The sequence below is a fragment of the Prosopis cineraria genome, unplaced genomic scaffold, assembly GCF_029017545.1.
Source record: "Prosopis cineraria cultivar Desert tree isolate PC_DT_omini unplaced genomic scaffold, ASM2901754v1 PC3, whole genome shotgun sequence".
NCBI lineage: Eukaryota > Viridiplantae > Streptophyta > Magnoliopsida > Fabales > Fabaceae > Prosopis > Prosopis cineraria.
In genome coordinates this window covers 2,581,372-2,588,574 of record NW_026555334.1, presented here as the reverse complement: position 1 = coordinate 2,588,574, position 7,203 = coordinate 2,581,372, and the positions used below count along the sequence as shown (strand labels likewise).

The following is a 7,203-nucleotide window of genomic DNA, read 5'->3' as shown; positions in this document are numbered from 1 at the left end:
CCTTGTGGCATCTTTAAAGGAATTTTGTGTTATTTAAGCTAGATTTTCTTTGTTACTTGTGTGTGTTATGCAAAATTTGTTTTTTTGATCATTTCAAGCTAGCTGTATACTTACCAAGAGGCTTCTTGAGTGTTATTGATGAAACGTTCAAGATGCCTGTCTATATTTATTTGAAGCTGTGATTTTCTGAATATTGGATCTCATGTTAACTGCATGTGATTGTTCCCTACAGGTCTTTTGGTTTTACCGTTATATGTGTTCAGCATAGTTTTAAGCGCCATCTGGTAATATTATCCTTCGAAGCTTACATCCTCTTGCATCTTTTGTTCTGGTTTGCTGTTGCTAGTTGTCAAGTTATTTGGTACTTGTGTTTTTCTCTATAAATAAGGAATTGAATTTTGATAAACTGAGCAGAAAAGTGCAGTTAGGAAGAAGATATAACAGAATAGGTAGAATACCACTAATCAATTAAAACCCTCCAATACCCTTTGACATTAATATACAATCCTTAACTCTCAACTCAATTTTTGTTGTACATTGAAGCAATCCTTGGAAACTCTCTCAGCTTCAGTCATTGACATCAACTGCAGCTAACAGCACACATTTCCATTTCCGTGATACTTTTTGTTTCTTTCTCCTTCTAAAACCGCTAATTAATAACAAAGAATGTCTTTAACTCTGTGACGTGGTCCAACTTTAATGAAGATGCCTTATACTTTACTATCCTTCCATTTGAAATTAGAACTTGAGAAGTAGATCTTCTGTCACAGTTCAGACTAGGTGCTTGAAAAAATTTGAATAGCAAGAATAAATGTTTCAATGCTAGAATGATGGCAGGACCAAGAATTTAAATTCTTCAAAATTCAGTTTGACTATTTCAAGAGTTGATCAAGTCAACCCAGATACTTAAAGAATGTTTTGCTTTTAGGTACAATGACATTGCCAAGTATGGGTATGATGCAGTGGGTAGATCCAAGTCTACCGTAGAGGAAAGCTCAAGCCACACTAAATCATCAGAGAAAGCAAATTCTTCTAACACAAAAAGGCTTTCTGGTTTGGGAGGGTAAGTATAGAATCCTGGAACCTTAATACTGTATTAAAGTGTGTTTTCAGTTTTTACTTATAAGTGATGGAAATTCTTTCTGTTTAAATCATGCATTGAATGGTTGAGCTCTACTGTTTTTCTTAATCCAGGGTCATCATTGGGGCTGGAGAGCAGGTCTATTCAATACTCCTTTTGAGTGTATTCTTCCTCAAGGTGACATAATTATTATCATTACACCCACACATATTTTTGTATTTGATTTTCCAAGTGTGCTGAGTATCTTTAAATGAGTTGACTTTTTTTTTAATTCTTATTTGAATATTGATAAGAAAGTTATGTGCTCAGTGTCAGTATGCAATCAACTTGGTGTCGCCTTGTTATAGTTTTTCTGTTTGCATAATTAGCAATTTCTTGTTTTTATGCAGGTCTATGCTACAGGATTCATACCTCTTATAGGGAAGGTGCTCAATTTTTTACTTCTTTCCTGGCTGTATGCATATTACTGCTTCGAGTATGTTCTCTATAAAACATCTTTTCTAGATGTCTTCTCTCTGTTGTTGTGTATAAAATTATTTATGTTCTCCTTTTTGTAAGCTTTTGCTAAATGAGATTTTCTTTTGCATCAGGTATAAATGGAGTTTTAATGAAGTGGCTTTGGACAAAAGGCTGGACTATTTTCAGTCCTCCTGGGCATTTTTTCTGGTTTTGGTAATATAATTTTTTCATTTGGGAATTATCTTCAAGTTTGTTTACATTTTCACTTTATTGGGTATGCCTGTTTTGGGTAACTAGAGAAAAATCAATCAGTTTCTCAAGAGATGATGGATTAAATCATAATTATGGCTTTAGGAAAGAAATTTTCAAATTGTCTATATATTCACTACTAGGAAGTAAAACCGGAGCCAGTCTTTGTAAAATGCTGGTACTGTTAGAGACAAGGTGAAGATATTGAAGTGTGTTGCTACTCGTCAGTTTTTGAATGTTTACAATTTATGCAACCTGTACATTAAATAGTTAATATTCTCGAAGTTTGTGAATAATAGTGATATGTATGTGAAATAAATTTTTTTTTTTAGGAGTCTTGAATGCCTATACTGTGCTTACTTGGTTACTTAGATTTCAAATATCTTTGAAGAGGTGACAGTAATCAGTAAATTGTTGGGCTGCTTTTGAAAGGATATAATGTGTGACTGGGAGGGGATTGGAGTGGTTAAAAAGGAGAAAAAGGAGCAAAGATCGGGGATTTACTAAACTGCATAGAACATTGAACAGAATGCAATGCCAATCCATATGTCTTGTGACCTTGGTGGAATTAAAGGGAAAATTATGCTATTTGTCCTCATAGTTTATGTCAGTTTTTTAAAGCAGATCTTTATACGTTAAAAATTTTAAAACGAATCCCTATATTACAACAGGGTTGCTGGGTTAATCCCTAAACTTCTTAACTGTTATTAATGGAGTCCCTAAAGATGATGACATGACATGACTCTCTTAGGTTGAGCAGTTATGCTGCCATGCGAATGCCTCTTCCATGGTTTCTTTAGTTGCAATGTTGAGGTGTGTATCCTCCTAACCAATGCACGTGCTACTTGTGTTCAATCTACCTTATTGACTCACTTGCATCTATATATGTATCTATATGTTGTCTCTGCATTTAAGAGTTCACATGACTAATTTTTCAACGTTGTCATGCCATGTCATTTTCTTAGGGCCCCATTGCTAATTGTTTAGAATTTAGGGATTAGCTTTGTAAGTACGTTATAAGATAGGGATGTGTTTGAAAGTTTTTAAACTGTAGGGACCGACCAACCTACTTACAAACTGTAAGGAGTAATGGAATAATATCCCCAAGTTCAACACTTTCCATGCTTTTCTGCTTTATTGTAACATAGCATTGCAATATGGTGAAAAAAATTCTCTGTTTCGTTTCATTTGTTTCCAGGAAGCCCCTGTGTCTTTGCTATATTTTTTTTTCTCGCCTCTTGTCAGTTATGGGATTATGGCTATTCTCTTTCCTCTGGTATGTTTGACTTCCCTCCTTCCCAAAAAAAAAAAAAAAAAAAAAAAAAGTCTTCTCTTCCTACATTGAATTTTTTTATTGCATTTCTAATTTTCCTTTCCAGATTTTATTATTAAGAATTAATGACAGTAGCTTTTGTTTTTCAGTTTGTTTTAACTGCAGCTGGGTCCAAGGTTGATCAAGAAATATTGTTTGGAAAAAAGCAAATGGAGAGGCGTAAGAGTGGGCCGGCTTCCAATATTTTATATCTCAGATAAACTGTTGTAAGCTCTGCAACACTCATCTCTTTGCTCTAGAGACATGACACTTTCAAGCTTAACTACTTGGCTAACGACTTAAAAGGCATCAATCTGGTGATTAATGAAGTTTAATCTTCACAATAATAATTACGCGTTAATGCAATAATAATTTAAAATGCACCGAAGTATTGGTTATTCATCAACATTAAGCTTCCCGTGTCATTAATTAGTAGTCTCTCCCCTTTTTATACTGCTTCTGAATAGCATGACATAATTAAGATGCAATCTTTCTAGCAAATAACAGACTTCCTAGCAAATTCTTTCAAGGTTGGTTTGTTATAATTAATATGCAAACCTTTTCTTTTTAAAGTTGTACTCCCTCTAATCCTATTATAAGGCGCTTTCAACTACTTCATTGAAACCAAGAAATGACTGTTAACTTATTAAATATGTGTTGAACTGGAGGGGCAAAAAAAATTCAACTTTACCCCTGTTAAAAATAGAAAGAGAGAGATACACAATATATAATAGGTCTTAAAATTAAATTTACAACAGAAATAAAATGGGAAAATGATAATAAATCCCCCCCACATGCTTTATATTACGTGCCAAATAATCCTTGTCGAAGGTGCCCTGTAATAGGGATCGGAGGGAGTATATTTTTTATGCCAGCTGGAAGAACTATTTGGAATTATTGGGAGTATTTTTTTTTTTCCTACAAGGGCTTCCACATTTTCCTCCTCGTTTTTTTCGAGGAAAAAAAAATTTAAGAGATCCTGGTTTGTAACGTCAAAACTCATTGAGAAGTTGCCTATTCTTGTTTAAGCTTGGCATGAAAACTTAAAATTTTGATGTGGGGGAATAAAGCATTGTTTTATTGAAAACATTACCTTACATGAGCCTCTTTGAGATAGTCATTATAAATTTGTTTAGTTTCTTACTATGGAAACCTAACTGTTTTACTAATTTGACCAAGTGTTTGTCAACTACTACAATACTCTAATGCTGACTCTTAATTAAAAGAGATCAGTTAATGAGAGTAATTTTTCAAGCATTGGCTGAAAGATAATTTGTCATATGTGAGCTATATTTTAGGAGTTCTGGTCACCTTGTCATAATGAAGAGTTGTTGTGGTCTGACCTTGAACCTTTTGTTTTTGGCCAGAACTAACTTTGAACCTTTGAATGTTTAAGTTCCTCCCCTGCAATGACTACAATGATTTGTCATGTGTGAGCTTTAATTCTGTTCACCTTGTCATGATGAAGAATTGTTGTGGTCTGACCTTGAACCTTTTTTTTTGGCCAGAACTAACTTTGAACCTTTGAATGTTTAAGTTCCTCCCCTGCAATGGCTATAGTATTAGATTATTTTATATACGACGCAAAAGAAGAAGAAGAAGAGATATATATATATATTTACTCGTTCGGGTCCAAAATATTTCTCTTACCTAATTTTGGTCTAGAATATAAGTAACTTGGTATTTGTAAATTATTTTTTTTTTCCATTTTACCCTATGTATTTATTAATTTAGATTCTTGTGTATGTGAATTTATAACCTTCTCGCCCATCATAAATTGGAATTATGAGTAAAAAGGGATAACAATATATATTTTCATGAGAATAAGGATTTTATTGATATGGGGATTATTGTTTAAAGAGGCTTGTATTTTGGACTGGAGGGAGTATGTGATTAGATTGGCTAAATTCCAAATAAATTTTATGCTTATGGCAGTGTGATGAAATTCACAGAATTATTGCTAGCTGAGTTTTATAATGATCTTTATCATTTTAACCTGATTTTGCGTGTGCCTTGTTTGGCTCTTCTGTAGGATATGGATGCTATCTCGTCTCCCCTTTGGGAAAAAAGACCGGACAAGAGACAACAAAGCTCGATGATATGGTAGGAACACCATGATTTTGTCCAAAAGGTCTTGTTTATTACTTGATTGTGTTCTATGCTTTATCTGTTGTTGATTATTACTTTGTTTGCTATCTTGCAAGATGGTATTACTTGCATTGTGTGGGATGCGTTTTTGTTATTGGCAAAGACCTTATTGTGGTCCTTAAAACTTGGCATGTTCATATGATTGAGCTTTATTCATGACATTTTATTTTACAAATTTTGATGATCAAATATTCTAATTCATGTAAATGAAAACGAAAAATCACAGAGGACCCATATCATTGAGCTTTATTCATGGCAATTTTATTATACAAATTTTGATGATCAAATATTCAAACTTCCAAAGAGTCCCATGAAATGTACAAATAATCCTAAAGTCCCATGGACTTTAATTGTAATTAATTTGAAGTGTACATTTACTGAATGCCCTCCTTTAAAAATTAAACACTATCTCCCATGGTCATCGGCACCGGAGATCCGGTAACTGGTGGTGACAGCTCCAGTGACTGGCTGCTGAGGTGGCAGCAGCTCCAGCACCAGCAACCATGGGGAGATAATTTTTAATTTTTAAAGGAAAGTATTTTAGTAAATGTGTGCTAAAAATTATTTTCAGTTGAAATCTATGGGACTTCATGGTTATTTGTACATTTCATGGGATTCTTTACAATTAGAATCCATATGTGGGACTTATGTGTGATTATCCTAAATAAAAATACTCGCCACTTTATTCATTTTTAGTTGGGACTTATGTGTGATTTTCCTAAATAAAAATACTTTCCACTTTATTCATTTTTAGTAATGAAGTCTTGTGTTTTAACGCAGCAGGTAAATACTTTATGACAAGTGGAAGGGTGACTGTTATATTTATTTATGCAGCTTCAAAAAGTTTTATTTATCTTTTGTTTAATGAGAAGAACTATCCTTCTCTGTACATATTCGTTGTAATTAAGGTTTATTTTTGTTACTCCATTAACAATGCTGAGATAGGGTGGGCCCCTCGTGCTGATGTGCACGCATCGACTCTGGCTGCCTTCCTTTTTATCTTGCAGATAGGCAAATTACTATGCAATGTAGGAGTTTTGTGTTTGTGTATATCAAAAGAAGTCTTGCATTGCTCAAACATGAGGATGCCTTAATGCATATATATATAAAAAAAAATGAGAATTTGTGCAAGTAAATGGGTTAAGAAGAAAATTGGGCGCACACATACAATAACGGACCAATATAGTTGAGATTTGGCCTTTTTTTCTGTTTCTGAGTTAGATGCGGTGTTGGGCATTTTAATCACCATTCGTTATCTTTAATTTCAATGTTTAGAAACGGTTTTTATGATGGTCATTACGTCATAGTTAATCATCTTTGAATGTCATATTAAGCTCTCTTTATTTGCCTTCACACCGCCCATGGCTGTTGGGCCTATAATCATGTGCCCACAGATTGTTTGGTGGAACAACACTCTTTAATTGAGTCTTCTCTTTTTCCTCCTGACTTTTTTTTTATATATATTTATATTGTTTCGTCACCTTGGTTTCTTTAGGAAGGATTCGTTTAATTGTGAAGATTTGTCGCATTTGATTGGCGTGATGAAATAACTCGTCAGAACCAATGTCTTCAATCATGACTTGAACCGGTTTTTTCTAACATGTGATAGGGTGTTTTTGTATTTTGATGACCTTAGTTTTGGTGTAGATTAAATTTCATGTTCCTTTACATAAAAAAATAAAAAAGGATTGACAATTATTTTTGCCCTTGAATAATATTCAAGGAACTACCTCATCATCCCACCATTCTTTGCCTGTGGGTCCCACCATTTTGCACATGTGACGTCCAAGTCATAATCTTGATGACTCACTCCCCCTCTCTCACACTGGCCCTCCTCTTCCACCAGGCTCGCTCTTGCTCCGTCTCATCAATATTCTTCTTCTTCTTTTTCTTTTTTTTTCTTTTTTAATCTGTGAAACTAAAAGACGCAGACGCAGTCATGTTAAAATTCACA

At 34.0% G+C, this 7,203-nt stretch overlaps 1 pseudogene; it reads left to right on the top strand.

Moving 5' to 3' along the window:
• The window catches only part of LOC129304352 (protein EI24 homolog), an 8,654-nt pseudogene extending 2,271 nt beyond the window's left edge, over positions 1-6,383 (top strand).
• The last annotated feature ends 820 nt before the right edge of the window (positions 6,384-7,203 follow it).